Below are 16,809 nucleotides of genomic sequence, written 5' to 3'. Positions count from 1 at the left end.
GACCATATCTCAGCCACCTCCCCCCCACAAAAAGTGTGAAAAAGAGTTAATTAGACTAGTTTATGGAGGAAAAGCTGGGGGTGGGATGGAAAGGATGGCCTATAACGTTAGCTTAAGCTAAAGGACCAACAGAGTCACCCAATTTGCTGACAGAAATACAAAGGTTTAGCTTGTAATAGGTGAGAGCAGTTGTCAAGGAAAGCCATGGCTTCATTGTGCTCTGGCAGTCTGGTCACACCCAGCTATTTTACTTATTACATTTGCCAACATCAGAAGCCCAACTCTGGAGAGGAGGCAAAGTCAGCCCGGCCCCTCTCATGTCACCTTAGCCAGAGAAGTTCAGCTGCCAAGGGTTTCTGGTTGCCCCCAGATTTCCAAACATTGCCCTCAGTTAAAGAGACCTGCTTCCGGGGATCATCACTCCCTGGAGGCTCACAGCTAGTGACTGAGAAACTGAGACATAAAAAGCTTCCTGTGCTTCAGTCTGTTAGAGCACTCCAGCTGCAGATCAGGCCAAGACAAGCTCAAGGTAGGTGTTGCTGGGCTCTTTCCCTTTTCCTGTGTTGCTCAACTTCCTCCCTTTCAGGCTCTTTGTCATCCCTCAGTAAATTTTGCTTATTAGCTCTCTCTTATAGGTATTCTTTCTCTCTCTCTTTCTTCCCTTCTTTCTGAACCAGTGTTTCATGTAGCCCAGGCTGGCCTCAAAGTGTCTATATAGCCAAGGATGATTGTAAACCTCTGATCCTCTGGCTTCTACCCCTCAAGTGCTCAGATTAGAGGCATGTGACATGTGCCTGGTTTTAGGCAGTCCTAGAGAGTGGATCTAAGGTTTTGTATATACTAGGCAAGGCCTGTACCAACTCAACTATACCCCAAACACTAAATGTTCTGTTTCTAATGGCTCAAGACATCTAGAAATCAATTAAGTAATTAGATCTAGGTTCTCAGGGTCATTACCTGTTGTGACCATCATTCCTGGCTCAATTGTTTAGCTTTTATGTCTCCCTCTCTTCCTTCCTCCCCGTGTGTGTGTGTGTGTGTGTGTGTGTGTGTGTGTGTGTGTGTGTGTGTGTGTGTGTTGGAACTCAGGGTCATGAGTATGCTAGGCAAGTGCTCTACCAATGTATTATATCCCTAGCCCTCTGTTTGCTTTTATGTAGTATTATTCTCCAAGTGATTCTTGCTGACGATTTGTTGTCAGCAGACAGTTCAGGAGTACTATGCAGCAAAGAAAACATTTCCATACCAGTAGGTGAACAGAAGTCTCAGGACTCATTCTGATTGGATTCTCTTGGGTAATAAGACTTTTTGAACCTTGCTGATGCTGACGGTGGTGGTGACAGTTGGTGATGGGAGTAGTGGTGGTGGTGGTTGTAGCAGTAAACAGTGCAGTGGTTGGTCAGGACTGGAGCATAGGTTCATTCCTGGGATGTGAATAAGGCAGCCATTACTTATAGGGATGAATCGTAGGGAAGAGTGTTTCCCAGAGGACATTCAGGTTTCCTTGCCAGGAAAGAGAGAGTGTCTACTATAAGGACAAAAATAATACATGTCACCCAAAGACCCTGACAAAGTGAAGAAGGTCCACTTGAAGTCAATAGGCCACATGAGAATTGTCATTTGAGGAACAATAGCAAGAAAAGAGACACCATCTCCATTGCTTTGGGGACAGTTAGAAAGTAGGAAAAAAGAAAAGAAAAAAAGAACATAAGCTGAGCAGTGGTGGTGCACACCTTTAATCCCAGCACTCAGGAGACAGAGGCAAGCAGATTTCTGTGAGTTCGAAGCCAGCCTGGTCTGCTGAGTGAGTTCCAGGACAGGCTCCAAAGCTACACAGAGAAACCCTATGGGTGGGTGGGTGGGACTGGGAAAGAGCAAAGTACAATTAAACACATTCTGTGTAGTTGTTCTTTTTTTTTTTTTTCAAGACTGTATAGCCCTTGCTGCCCTGGAACTCTCTCTGTAGATCAGGGTGGCCACGAAGTCACAGAGATCCACCTGCCTCTGCCTCCCAAGTGCTGGGATTAAAGGTGTGTGCCACCATCTCCTGGTTGAGTCTTTTAAAAAATTTTTTTAAGGTCTGGAGAGATGGCACAGGGCCTAAGAGCACTGGCTGCTCTTCCAGAGGATTCAGGTTCGATTCCCAGTCCCTACATAGCAGCTAACAAACATCTGTAACTTCAGTTCCAGGGGATCCAATGTCCTCTTCTAGCTTCTATGAGCACAAGGCTCACATGGGGTGTCAAGAAATATAGGCATATAAAACACCATAAACACAAAAAAATTAATAATTTTCAATTACATGTGTCTGTCTGTGTTGGGGTATATATGTGCATGTGTGTACCGGTGCCTGTAGAGGTTGGAGGCAGTGGATCCCCTGGAGCAGGAGTTATAGAGCTATGTGGGAGTTAAAACCAAACTCAGGTCCTCCACAAGAGCAGTACGTGCTCTTAACCATTGCACCATTTCTCTAGCACCCTGTTCTGTGTAGTTTCAAAGGATAGCATTAGGTAGAAGCAAGGTCAAAGATTAGATGGAAACAGAACATGGATAAGAAATACAGCAGGGGGTTAGAAAGATACCTCAGAGGTTAGGGGCACAGGTTGATCTTCCAAAGGGCCTGAACTCAGTTCCCAGCACTGATATATCGACTCACCAATCATCTATAACTTCAGTTTCAGAGGATCTGACACCCTCTTCTGGACTCTGTGGGCACCAGACAGAAATATAGTGCAGAGACAAACATGCAGGCAAAACACCCTTGTGCATTAAATAAATATAAAAAATACAGTCCTTTAAATATATATATATATATATATATATATATATACATATACATGTGTATACACAAAATATATACACAATATACAATTTAGATTGTTCATAGAAGAGAAGATTCAGGTGTGAGGTGGTGAGCTTGTCAGGTCTAAGGAGCTTGCCTTGCAGGCAGCTGTGAATGGGTATATTGTTCTTCCTGTAACTAACAATACACATTTTTGTTTCCTTTTCACCTTGGCTTTTTCACCAGGGTTGTGGACAATATCCAGAGTGCCCTGCCCTGGTCTTATCTTGGGGTAATCTTCCCCACCCCAATAATTCCAGGCTGTAGGACTTTCTCCTCTGAGGGTGCTTCTGCATCATCTGTTAGTCATGACCCAGCTTGGTGTTAAAGTCTCAGCATTGCCTTAGCTTCCCCCTGCTTAGCCTAGGTACCCCAAAGCTATGGTTTACCGAATCTCGTCTGTCTTACCCCTTAAGGAGGTACCTTTTGAGCCAGGTGATACATGCTGATAATCCCAGTTTCTGGGAGGTGAAAGTAGGAGGATCAGGAACTCAAAGTCATCCTTGACTATTGCACAAAATAGAGGACAGTCTGGGCTACATGAGATCATTTAATATATTTTTTATTTAATTAATAATTTAATAATTAATAATTTAAATAATAACTATGTAAGTTATATAGTATATATATTTGTTGATGACATATTATTTTTAGGGCTTTTGTGGAATTTGTTTTTTTAACTCTTGGGAGGGAAGGTGTGACTAAGGGGCCACAGGATCTGGCCTTCCTCTAAGTTTCTGTGGTGAGACACATGGTACTGAACTTGAGGCTGACTTAAGAAATGAATAATTGGGAATTACTCAGGGCTTGGGCTGGTTTTTGCCGCAGACAGAAAGAGTTTCGTCTCCTTTTCGCTGTCCAGTGGAGCCGCTGTACCAGTGAGCAGTCTGGGAGACTTCTGGGGAGAACAGAAGCCAACAGAATGATTGCCTCTGAGATGTAACATGAGTTGTCCCCTTTCAGTCACTGTGCTTTCCCATGTACAGTAAGGATGCCCCCATGAGCTGCTTCTTCTACAGTGTTCCTCCTATTCTGCGTCCTGGGTGACTTTCCCAAAACCTCTGGGGAAAGTGCCTCTCTTACCTTTTCCTGTGTCCTGTGGCACTGTCCTCCATAGCTATCATGGTCATTATAGCAGCTATGACTGCTTGCCAGAGACCCTCAAGTTTGGACTTGTTGACTGTTGATGTTCCTGCCTTGAAAAAGGTGGGTGGGGAGAGTCACTGGACCCTTACTTGATCCCAATTACTCCCTCCTGCATCTCCCAGCTAGCTGTATGTAACTCTGCCCCAACCTGCTTGAGGTCTTGTGACCTGGCCAGAATATGTAGACTATGAATTTAACTAAATTGTGGACTCAGTCTGTGCAGCTATGGGGATGTCATCATCCATGCTGGGTAGGGTGCAGCCTTTTGGTTGTCCCGCTGCTTTGAGGGTCAGTCATGCTTTCTAAGTAAGTCAAAAAACCCATTAGTTTCCCAGGTTGGACTTTGGGGAAATAGTAGTTCGGATTATCCAATTGTAGGTGCCCTAAAAGGAGAGGTAGATGTTTGTTTATATATATATCTCCCTAGGGAAAGTGCTCCTGAAACACCATGCCCAAGTCTCAATTATTTTTCCTTTTGAGCGTTGCTCTTCCTTTGTTTGGGGGTTGGGGGTGTCCCAGACAGGGGCAGACAGGGGTCTGCCTTCATAGTGGCTCTTAGCAACTTGACAGGGTGGGCCTTGCATGGCTACAGTCAACAATCTCTTTGAATGTTGGAGTTATGTACTCTGTCACACACATCACACACTTTTTGGCTACACACAAGCAGTTCAGAATTTTAAAGTTGGAAGAGACGCTCAGGACTCTAGGGCTCATTCAACCCTTTTTCTCCAGCTTCAAGCTCTTTCGCTGTTAATGATCTCAACAGTCTAGGCCGGGAGTTGTCAATATCCTTTGACCATAGGAGAAATGATTCAGAGAAAGGAGGTGGGCCACGGTGGGGCGGAGGCATGACGGAATTCAAGGCTTCAAGCCAGAGCAGAATTTATTGTCTCCTTTCGGAAGCGTGAATGTGAAGTAATCCATTTGGGAGTCCCCGCGGAGTAAAGACATCCGGAAAAAACGAACGAGACAGAGGCTGAAGGATTATTTCAAAAGTCTCGGCTGGGCACCGAACCCTGGGTAGCTTCACGGTCACCCTTTCGTTGACAGAGTGATCAAACGGGCTACGGGTCTCTTTAAGACCCAGGCTCCGCCCCCGACTCAGCCCCGACCTCCTCCCACCTCCTGGCCGCAGCTCCGCCAGTTCCAGACTTCCCTCAGCGATGAAGTCATCTCGCAGCTGTCGATTGGCTGGCGTGTGCTGTCACTCACAGGAAGTCGCGCCGCCGTACTAGCCTTCCTCGTTCCTCTTCCTTCTGCGAACGCCCCCTTAGTCGGGCAAGCCCTGATCGTGCTATGCTTCTGATTGGTCGGCACGGCCGTCGCTCCCCGGCGGAGGCGGGACCCGGTGTGGTGGGAGGGCCCGCAGCTTCCGTGGCTGAGTGGAGCCGGCGGCGGTCGTGTCTGAGGTGTCCCCGGCGGCCCGAGTCACCGTCCCACCTTCCCCACCCCCTCGTTCTTGCTCGCTACGCTCCCTCGGCTGGCGCCTTCCTCGCCCCATCTTTGTGCACCCTGACCGGTGTCTGAGTCTCGGGAGGAGACGCGAGCGGCTGGCACCGGAGCGGGGAGAGCCGCGGAGCCCGGGCCGGGAGGCGAACGAGGCGGTGAGTGAGAGTTCGGGCAGGGTCCCCCTCCCCCACTGGCCCCGCCCCGCCCCGCGCCAGCATCCTTTCTCCCTGCGACCCCTCGGTGAGCGCCCTGGGCGGGCCGGGTGCTGTGGGCTCCGAGCCCGGGACTGCCTCCTGCGGTCCTCCAGTCCTCCGCCCTTTCCCTAGGGGCTGGGGTCGCAAAGCTCTGGTCACTCGGCAGGGCAGTCGGGTGCGACCGTGCACCTGTGCACCGCCTTGCGGGGCTGCGCTTGCTAGGGAGCAGCCTAGGTTCCCGCCCTGGTTGCTCCCCGGGTGTGTGCAATCTGCATGGACCGGTCAGGCGCTTTCTCCCGGCCCTTATGCAAGCACGAAGGATCCAGGTGCAATCCTCAGGCTTCTCATGGCAAGGGGTTCACCTGGATCGGAAGACCTGAAGACCGTATAGCAGCGTGGGTGCCGCCAGGTCTGCAGGGCTTTGCAGATTTGAAACTTGACCGCCAAAGCAAAAGCAGTGTCCGTCGTGTGTGTGTGTGTGTGTGTGTGTGTGTGTGTGTGTGTGTGTGTGTGTGTGTGTGTGTGTGTGTGTGTGTGTGTGTGTGTGTGTGAGTGTAGTGTGTGTGTGTGTGTGTGTATGTATGTATGTATGTATGTATGTATGTGTGTTGTGGAGTGTAGTGTACAAGTGCGTACCTTTGATGACCTCTGCACTCCCCGCTCCATAAGAAAGCACTAATACTATACAGTGTTTAGTGCTGGAGCTTTTCCAGTTAGATTATCTAACCCACGTTTTAGAAATCTGTGGCCCCTGTTTTCTCATCTGGAAAGTGGAAATAGCAGTACCTATTACATTGGAATGTAGATGTTAAACGAAAGAACTCAAATAAAACGCTGGACATGGTGTTCAACACATACAAAGGGTCCAAGAGATGACCAGTGTTCTGATGTCGAGAAAAGAACTACTGGGTAGGTGTGTAACTACCAGCACAGCTTGTCTTCGTCAGGATTTCTCTTTGTTACATGATATAACTGAAGGACAGATTGGTGGCCAGTTTACTGCTTGCCTGCTTGTACTTGGCAGGAAGTGTGTGCAGACAAGAATGTGAACCTCATTACTTAAAAATGATGCGGTTACACCTATGCTTCATGGGTTTACATAGTTTTTTAAATCCATAAGGTGTCTGGAATGACCCCACATTGCAAGTTTTTGAGGACTGAAGCTAAAGTCTGTAGCGTAACCTTTATGTTCAAGAAGTGAAACTTAAGTGCTTTAATTTAGAAGCCCCCTTCCACCAAAAAAAATCAGTTATGCAGTTTTATTGTTGAAAATCAGTTGCCTTCCAGGGGTGAAGTGGTACAGCCAACTGGCCTACAGCCCCATCACTGTAGGGAGGGGAACTCTTGCCTGGAAGTTATTAAACTGAGTTTAATCTAATGATGTTTGCTTTTTTCATAGCAAATCAAAGGGCTTTTTGATATGTAGTTGTTGTTCATCTTCCTTCCTTCCTTCCTTCCTTCCTTCCTTCCTTCCTTCCTTCCTTCCTTCGTTAGTTTCTTTCTTCCAGTAGTGTCTCTCTTTGTAGCCTTGGCTGGCCTGGAACTTGCTAAGTAGACCAGGCTGGCCTTAAACTCAGAGTTCTGCTTGCTTCTGCTTTCTGAATGCTGGGATTAAAGGTGTGCACCTTAGAAGCAAACTGTTACTACTTTCTTCATAGAGACATCCAAAGAAATATGTCTAGTCCAGGGCTAGCGTTTTGTTCCGTTCTTTGCCAGCACTTTTTTTTTTTTTTTTTTTGGTTTTTCGAGACAGAGATTCTCTGTGGCTCTGGAGGTTGTCCTGGAACTCACTCTGTAGACCAGGCTGGTCTCGAACTCACAGAGATCCACCTGCCTCTGCCTCCCGAGTGCTGGGATTAAAGGCATGCGCCACCACCACCCAGCTCTTTGCCAGCACTTTTAAGAAGTGTCCTGTTTAACAAGGTTTTCCAAAGCCATATTCACTAGGGTAAAATTTTTTATTTAGAGTTAAATCATGAGAGATAGAATTGTAATGTGTCTACCATCATCCAAAAGTATTTATTGCAGATTTTCCATGTCCTTAATACTCTGCCAAATCCTGTGAGGGAGGGATTTAAAAAAAATATAAAACAGGATCTCAGCCCATAAAGGGCGAAACCATAAAATTTGGGTCACCCAGTAGTAATTATGAATACTTCTTAAGTAATGACTTCATTTATTCATTCAGCAGACTTTTGTTCCAGGCCTGTAATGTGCCAGGTGTTTTTCTGAGCTGCGAACAAGATAAGTGAAAGGTGGTCCCTGGTTTTGAGGGGCCTACAGAGGCAGAAAGTGACAGGTGGTCTTAATAAGATGAAATAAAGTCTAGGTGCAAACCCAGAATTGTAGAAGAGTGTTAGGCAGCCCCCCCCTTTTTTGTTTTTAATTGGATTGAAGAGAAAGCTTAAAGAGAAGATGGTGTTTGAGGTGCATCTTAATTCCAATGAAAGAGATAAAGACCATTCCAGATAGAAGAAATCAAGCTTGGGTTCCTGATAAGTATTCTGAAGGCAGTTATGAGCCCTTGGGCAGGAGGGAGGGAATGAAACTTAACACTATAACATTCTCTGATGCCCACTGCATTTTAGGCATTAGGTCAACGAGTTGTGTGCTCCCCTGCCTCTCCCGGCCCCGGGCTGGTGTTTGAACACACAGCCTCATGCTTATAAGTGCACTCTACTAACCCCTTGTTTTTTTTTTTTTTTTTTGAGACAGATTTCCTTCTGTAGCACAGGTTGGCCTGGAACTTACCATGGAGCCTAGAACTCAGGGCAGTTCCCCTGCCCCCCCCCCCCAAGTGCTAGAATTATAGGTATGAGCCACCATGTCCAGCTTCTTTTTTTTTTCTTTTTATTTGCTTCTCTCCCTCCCATACCTCCTCTTGGGAAATTTCTTGCTGTATTGCCCGTGATGTGCCTTGAATGAGGCTAATGTCATCCTTCTGCATTAGGTTCCTGGTAAATGGGTCACAGGTACCTGGCATGCTCCACTTGTGTCTTTTCTACCTAGCTTCAAAGGCCCTTCTTGAGACATAGTAGATGCTCAGCAAATACTTGTTGAATATAAAATTAGCATGAATTAAATGTTTACTCTGTATAGAATGTGTGTGTTTGCTGTTTGGGATGAGAGTTGGAGCTGATTGACACATGGAACATTTTTTTTCCTGCTTGAGAAAATAATTCAGTTGGTTGTTTTTTGGTTTTTCGTGACAGGGTTTCCTATCTGTAGTTGTGGAGTTTGTCCTGGAACTCACTTTATAGACCAGGCTGGCCTCAAACTCACAGAGATCCAGCTGCCTCTGCCTCCTGAGTGTTGGGATTAAAGGCATGTGCCATCACCACACAGGTTTTTTTTTTTTTTTTTTTTAGACAGGGTTTCTCTGTGTAACAACTCTGGCTGTCCTGGAGCTGGATTTGTAGGCCAGGATGGCCCCAAACTCACAGAGCTCTGCCTGCCAATGTCTCTCCTGAGTGCTGGGATTAAAGATGTGCATCACTGTGCCAGGCTTTCAGTTGGGTTTTACTTAGAAAATCTTTGAAAAAAAAAAAAAAAAAAAAGGACATTGATGGATTGTAGATGAAGTGATGTAAACATAAGGCATGACTTACAAATGGATGTCCATTGGAAGGAAAGTGGTCACTGTTTATATTGATAGATTTTAATGGAGTCTGAAAATGAAGGAATCTTCCTGGGCATGGTGGCTTGCCCTTGAAATTCCATAATTCAGGAAACTAAGTTGGGAAGATGAGAATTCAAGGCCAGCTTGTCTCAAGAAAACAAAACAAGATGAAAAGGTGGCTCAGCTGTTAAGAGCCCTTGCTACAAAAAAACCCAGAAAACAATGTTCCAGGAAAGACACTGCCTCAAAGGAATAAGTCAGAGAGCAGTAGCTGATCTCAGACACCATTCTCTGGTCATCGCATATGCATACTTGGGCACTCACATATGTACATACCACATTCGCACATGCATACATATTAAAAACAGGCAAACAAACCACAAAACAATAAAATCCCCAACCAACTATGCAAGAAAATCAACTATTAAGGGGTGTACAATTCCAGAGAATGAATGTGTTTCTGTCTATTTCTATGTAATCTATTCCCTCCAAAGTTAGTGTTAAGGGCTGGGCATAGAGCTCAGTTGGTAGAGTGATTGCCTGGTTTGTATGCAACTTTGAGCTTTACCCCCAGCACCATATAAACAGCATGATGGTGCACACCTGTAGTGGCAGTACTTGGGAGGTAGAGGCAGGAGTATCAGGATTTCAAGATCATCCTCAGCTACATAAGGCCCTGTCTCAAAATGAAAACTGAAATAACAAAACAGGTGTTTAAGATAGCCATGGTGGCTCCATATAGCTGACAGCTTGGTGCAGGGGGATGACTCGATTCCACAAAGCTTATTGAATGCCCTCCTGGGTTTGTGATTTAGCTTTAGAAGTCACATACTGTATTTCTCTAGTATCCTTTTTCCTGCACGTTGTGGGAAGGGATGGTGTAAGAAACGAATGCCAGGTAAGGATCTGAGATGCTGTGATTAGAACCCAGGGCCTTGTGCATGCTGGATGAGTACTGTCCCATTGCACTACACCCTCAGCCTATGTGGGACATTTTAAGTAGACTTTATTACCACTAACATTAAGGACAAATATTTGGTCTTCTCTGTAAAGTGAGGTAGAGTCATTTTTCTGATACTGGAGAAAATGATAAGTTATCAGAGTGATAGGCAAGCAGCTATAGAGTATTGGTAGTTAATGTAAACACTAGAGTCAGGCTGTCTGGGCTGGAGTGGTGTGGTTCTACTCCTGGCTCTGACTCATTAGCAGTAAAATGGGGATGAAGGTAGTATCCACTGTATATTGCTAAATTGGGATTTTAAACAGTGTAAGCTCCTCAAAACAACCCTCCATGCCTATTGCCCTGATTCATGGTTATTGGTTCTTTGCAGTGGCATATATATCGACATGGTGCATGAAGTTGGGGTCAGAGATGAATGAAGGACTGTAGGTAGGTTCTTTATTCAGAAGGAGGCATTTAAATGTCAGCCATTGGTGTTTCAATTTGTTTTTTTCTAGTTCACCTATGTAATCCAGGTAATTCTTTCTCTCTCCCTCTGTGTGTGTGTGTGTGTGTGTGTGTGTGGAGGGGACAACTTGCAGGAGTTGTTTTTTTCCCTTCTACCATGTAGATCCTAGAGCTTGCACCCAGGTTGTCAAGCCTTGGTGGTAGATGCTTTTACCTGTTGCACCATCTTGCTGTGCTCCCTCCCACCCCATAGTCAAGATACTTTGATTTTACAAAGTAGAGTTCCTGCTAGTTTGTTTACTTTATTTTTGAAATGGGATCTTGTACTGGAACTCAGTGTGTAGCCCGGGTTGACTCTGAACTCTTCTCATGAGCCTGTTGCTTCTCCTCCTGAGTGTTGGGTTGGGGTATACAGCGACACACCCACCCCCAGCAGCTTTATTAAGGTTAACTGCACAGTTAAACCATGAGCACAATTGCTTGGCTAAGGGTGTCTGTCTTCTTACATTGTCCTTTGAATGGTTGAGTCATCGCTCTGCAGAATGGGTTTAGCCAGATGCAGTACTTAGGGCTGCTTCAAAGGGATATATTAGAGGTGAAAGTACCTAGAATGAGAACAGGTGTGGCCAGTGCTTCCGGAGAGGTTAATCTGAGAGGATTTGAAAGGTACAGGAAGTTAAAATAAAAAGGAGCTTACAGTCAGGAGTGTGGACGTTTTGGAGTGGAAAGAACAGGTAGTGTGACACCCCACAAGTTGGGACAAACTACTCACAGACATTGGTCCTTTTCCATAGGTTGCCTCAGGATGAAACTAACCTGTGGAAATAGAAATGGATTACACTTTCTGGGTCTTGAAGCACAAATACATGATTTTGTCTATCAGGAAAATGTGGGTCTGTTTCTTACCAACTGGACAGACTCTTTTATGTGACAAGGTGGTGTGTACCTCAGGCTTGCCTGGAACTCCTGGTCCTCCTGCTTCCACCTTCCAAATGCTGAGATTACAGGCGTTATAGGCATGTACTACCATACCTGGCAAAAACTACCTGGATCCTTAACTCTGTCATGTCCAAAGAGGGAAGATAATTAGATTCAGTTTCTGCAGGTGTTAAAGCAGAACTTTTAAGTGACTTGCCAGAGTGCTGTGAGGGGGACTCTTATTCTGTAGTTCAACCCTCTCACCATTTAGTTTCCCACAGGAAACGATTTGAGAGTCTAGTGACTGAGTCTGGCCACTTCCACACCATGTTTAAGGCCTATATGCATAGCTGTGGTGAGAGCGCTGTCTGGTCCTTGGAAGGAGTGTTGTGAAGTCATTTTTCTTTTCTTTAAGTATGTTATTTTTATTTTCGTGTTGTGTTTGGCTTGTTATTTCTCACACTTAATATTATACAGTTAGAAATCCCCTTTGCAAATGAGACCTGATGAAGTGTAGTTAGATTTTTTTATTTTTAACTCTCTAGTGGCCTTGGAGTTAAAATGTAGCTGAGTGTAGCCTTGAACTCCTACCTATGCTTTCCAAGTGCTGGCGTTACATGCTCAGCTTTGGATAGTTCATTTTGTAATCTGGAGTGTACCTTCAGTTTGATAACTGAATTTGAACATAGGTGAGCTGTTTGTCATTTTAAGTTCATTAGGGTGACTTTGATTCTTTGAAACATTTTTGCTTCAATATAAAAAAATTAAATCATAGTAGGTATAATATGAAAAATATCTGACTCTCCATTGTCCAGTAGCCAATAAAATTATAGTCAAAGTATAACAGCTACTGTTAGGTTGTGTGATAGTCATTGTGCCTGTCTCATCAGTTCTCAAAAGCAGCTCTGTGACATAAGTGGTAGGCACTGCTTAAAGAGGAACAAACCCAGTAAGGTCACAGTCAGTATTTGGATCATATTTGTCTGAATTAAGTGAGCTGGTTTCCTATGGTAATGTGCACCAGCTGCCCAGCATTGTGCCTCCTGAATGTTCCTGTGCAGTCTTTTGCATGATTAGTGGGAAGTGGCAGAATGAGAATTCTTTGTGACAGTAGTCAAGGTGTTAGAACTTTCACAATACTCTTTTTTTTTTTTTTTTTTTTTTTTTTTTTGGTGTTTTGAGACAGGGTTTCTCTGTGGCTTTGGAGGCTGTCCTGGAAACTAGCTCTTGTAAACCAGGCTGGTCTCAAATCCGCCTGCTCTGCCTGCCTCCTGAGTGCCGGCATCAAAGGTGTGCTCAACCATCGCCCAGCTAAATAACTTTTTTTTTTTTTTTTTCACAATACTCTTGTTTGTATTCCTTATATGTGTTTTGTTGCCATTCCTGCATCGGAGAACTGTACAAGGGACTTCACATCATAAATTGCTCAATAAATACTTAACCAAATAAGGGTATACTATAATGTCCAAATTTTTAGAATTTTTTTGTCAGTGTTTCAGTGTCTTTTTAATTGTAAATTGTGTAAGCGATGCCAGGGCCTCTCAGTCATAGTTGGTTTGTACATATTTTCACTACCACAAAAATCCACAGGAACTTGGAAAGTTATCTTCTCCTCATACTTTAGGATAGAACACGTTGCCTTTGCTGTTACGATGCTTGACATGTTAGCTTTTTTTTTTTTTTTTTCCTTTGTTTTACTGAGGATTGAATCCAAGGGACATGCTAGGCAAAAGACTTATCACTAAGCTATATCTAAAGTCAAGATTTTTTTTTTTTTTTTTTTTTTTTTTTTTTTTTTTTTTTTGAGACAGGGTTTCTTTGTACTGCTTTGGAGCCTGTCTGGAACTCGATCTGTAGACCAGGCTGGCCTCGAACTCACTGAGCTCAGTCCTACATCTGCCTCCCGAGTCCTGGGATAAAGGCGTGCACCACCAATGGCTGGTAGAAGTCCAGATTTTAACAACTTTAAAAACTTTTTTTTTTGTTTGTTTTTGTTTTGTTTTCTGAGACAGGGTTTTTCTATGAAGCTTTGGAGCTATCCTGGCGCTCGCTCTGGAGACCAGGCTGGCCTCGACTCACAGAGATCCACCTGCCTCTGCCTCCCTAGTGCTGGGATTAAAAGTGTGTGCCACCAATGCTCGGCTTAACTTTAAAAACTTTTGAGATAGGGTTTATCACAATAGGCCAGGCTGGCTTGAAGCTTTTATTGGGTAGCACTGGCTGATCTACGACTCCTGAGAGTCTTCCTGTCTCAGCCTCCCAAGTGCTGAGAATACAGACATGAACCATCATACTTGGCTCTTGATTTTATATGTAGTAATATAATGGATATTCTTTAGGTAGACTTGTTTCCAGTGATGGGGATTAGATCTAAGACTTTGCATGTGCTAGACAAGTGGTGTCCCATGAAGTACACTAATGTCATTTTGAGTTTGCCGTATGCACGCTTTCTTTTACAAAGTAGAAATGAGGAGCTAGGGATGTAGTTCAGTTGGTAGAGTGTTTTCCTGGCATGCACAAATTCTTGGGTTTGATCCCCAGATCTGGTGTCACATACTTATAATCCTAGTACTAGGGGTAGAGGTTCAGAAGTAAAAAGTAGAGGTGAGGCAAGAATTTAGACATCAAAATGTGTTATATTCTTTTAAACCATTGGTTTAAGTGATAATTACTGTTTCTGAACTAAAGCTTCTATTCTGGAGCCTTTGCTCAAGTATATATATTACATTCTCTCCTTCCTTCCTCCCTCCTTCCCCTCCCTTCCCTTTCCTCCCTCCCTCCCTCCCTCCCTCCCACTCTCCCTCCCTCCCTATCTTCTTACCCTTTTTTTTTTTGAGACAGGGTCTATGTAGCTCGGACTGTCCTGGAACTCATGATGTAGATCAGGCTGGCCTGAACTCATGGAGATCAGCCTTCCTCTGCCTCCTGAATGCTGGGATTAAAGTTGTGTGTTACCACAACTGTCTATATTGTATTTTTCACCTTTATTGATTGACTGGGACAGGATATTGTTAGCCCAGTCTGGCCTTAAACTCAGTTTTCCTGCCCTAGCCTCTGGGTATGAGTTCCATTTATGGCTTCATACTTTGGATCTCTGCAGAGTTGTACTTGAAGGTTGAAGGCAGTGGTGCTGTGTTTTATAAATCCAGTGACCTGTTCACATTGTTACTGCTGTTTATTTCTGCTCAGACTTTTTTTTTTTTCTTAATGAGAAGGATGGGATGGCCTGCAATGGGAGTAGTAGAAGAAAATGTAAACATGTATTCATGATTTGAAATGAAACAATTTTTTTTTTTAAGATTTTATTTATTTATTATGTCTTCTGCCTGCATGCCAGCAGAGGGCACCAGATCTCATTCAAGGTGGTTGTGAGCCACCATGTGGTCACTGGGAATTGAACTCAGGACCTCTGGAAGAACAGTCAGTGCTCTTAACTGCTGAGCCATCTCTCCAGCCCCGAAATGAAATAAATTTTAATAGAGGTTCAAAGGATGGAATGGTTCATTTTGTGCTTGTCATGGTATTTGTACATTGAATCAGGTGATTATCCTAAATCAGAAATGTGGCACAATTATGATTCTTTCTTTATTCTAACATTTACCTAAAAGCTGATTCTTCACATGAACCTGCAGAAACAAAATGTTTGAAAACTGGGCATAACTTTGGCAATTTGGACAAGCTATCCATGGAATTTTCAACATGTCTAGTAACCTGTTGGGTGCCTAAATAAAACTGAGTTAATTATAGTGTAGCCTTTTGTCCTATTTGGAGAGTGTTAAGGGATTTTTGAATGCTCTCCAACATTCACCTTCGTTAGGTGAGTGCAGAAAACTTAGAAAGCTCTTCCTAGAGCAGAAGTTCTCAAAAGTTAACATTCTCATTGCTTTTGCCCCTTTTTCTGCATAGCAGGCTTCTCCATTCACTTTGGGATTAGATGCACCTGTTTTCTGTCCTGGCTCTGCTCTTCACTGCTCTGTGGTCCTGGGCAAGAGAACTAATTGTTTTGAATGTCCATTTTCTCATAGGATAGTCTGGAGAGATGGCTCAGAGGTTAAGAGCACTGGCTATTCTTCCAGAGGACCCAGGTTCAACTCCTCATGGGATAGTTGTGAGAGCTAAATAGTTACGTATAAAATGTTTAGTACATGATAGACATTTAATGCGTGTTCATTTTTTCTTAGCTGATAGTTTCTTTTGTAGCACTAGCCAAGTCACTTATATATTCATTTTATTTTGCATGTGTATGTATGTTTGTTTGTATGATGTACATGTGCATATTTGTGTGGAGGTCAGAGAACAATGTTGGTCTGTCAGGGTTCAGTAGAGCAATAGAACTTATAGAATGGACCCCCCCCCCCCCATAAAGGGGATTTAATAGAGTGACTTACAGGCTGTGATCCAGCTAGTCTAAAAATGGCTGTCTACTAGCAGAAAGTCCAAGAATTCTGTATTTGTTCAGGCCACAGACTAGAAGTCTCAGTATATGCAGGAATCCCGAAGAAGTAGGCTCTAATATCAGTAAAGGTATGGACTTGCCAGAGAGCAAGCAGGAAAAGAGCAAAAGGTTTCTTCTTCCATGTCCTTTAGATAGGCTGCCAGTAGAAGATGTGGTCTAGATTAAAGGTGCATCTTCCTACCTCAAAAGACCTAGGTTAGAGGTGGGTCTTCCCACTTCAAGTGATTTAAGAAAAATCCCTCATTGTTGTACCTAGCCACTTAGATTTTAGTTAATTCCAGATGTTGTCAAGTTGACAACCAAAAATAGCCCACAGGTACCTTCCTCCTTTTGTTTTCCATTGTCTTGCATTGGTCTGGAACTTTGCTACACTAGCTGGCCAGTGAGCTTTTAGGAATTTGCCTCTCTCTGCACCCCATGTCCACACTGCTAGGATTGTAGGTATGTGCTGCTATGCCCAGTTTTTTTTACATGAGTCCTGTGGCTTGAACTCAGGTCCTCACACTTTTGAGGCAAGTACTTTGCCAACCATCCTCAGCCCTTTGCACAATTACTTCTGTCTTCCCTTTCCATAAGCTTTATTGATGTTAGGGGCAGAAGCTATCTCTTTCCTGCTGCTTATGCCCAGTTTCAGCATAGTGGCTGGCATGGCACATAGTAGGTGCTCAGTAAACACTCAGCAGACAGTGAAACTCCCTTTCCTGATCTGTCTCCTTTGGCTTAAAAGGCAGAGTCCTAAATATATTTCCTATGGCTTCCATGCCCTTCAACATGTTT

At 44.1% G+C, this 16,809-nt stretch overlaps 1 protein-coding gene across 1 annotated transcript in view; it reads left to right on the top strand.

Annotated features, from left to right (window-relative positions):
- Nucleotides 1-5,347: 5,347 nt before the first annotated feature.
- The window catches only part of Mrtfa (myocardin related transcription factor A), a 172,092-nt gene continuing 160,630 nt past the window's right edge, over nucleotides 5,348-16,809 (top strand). The window contains exon 1 of the mRNA XM_027404054.2: nucleotides 5,348-5,592. The gene's annotated coding sequence lies outside the window, so the exon portion shown is untranslated. The remainder of the gene's footprint in view (nucleotides 5,593-16,809) is intronic.

The sequence above is a fragment of the Cricetulus griseus genome, chromosome 2 (assembly GCF_003668045.3).
Source record: "Cricetulus griseus strain 17A/GY chromosome 2, alternate assembly CriGri-PICRH-1.0, whole genome shotgun sequence".
NCBI classification, from domain to species: domain Eukaryota; kingdom Metazoa; phylum Chordata; class Mammalia; order Rodentia; family Cricetidae; genus Cricetulus; species Cricetulus griseus.
This window is presented reverse-complemented; position numbering and strand designations above follow the sequence as displayed.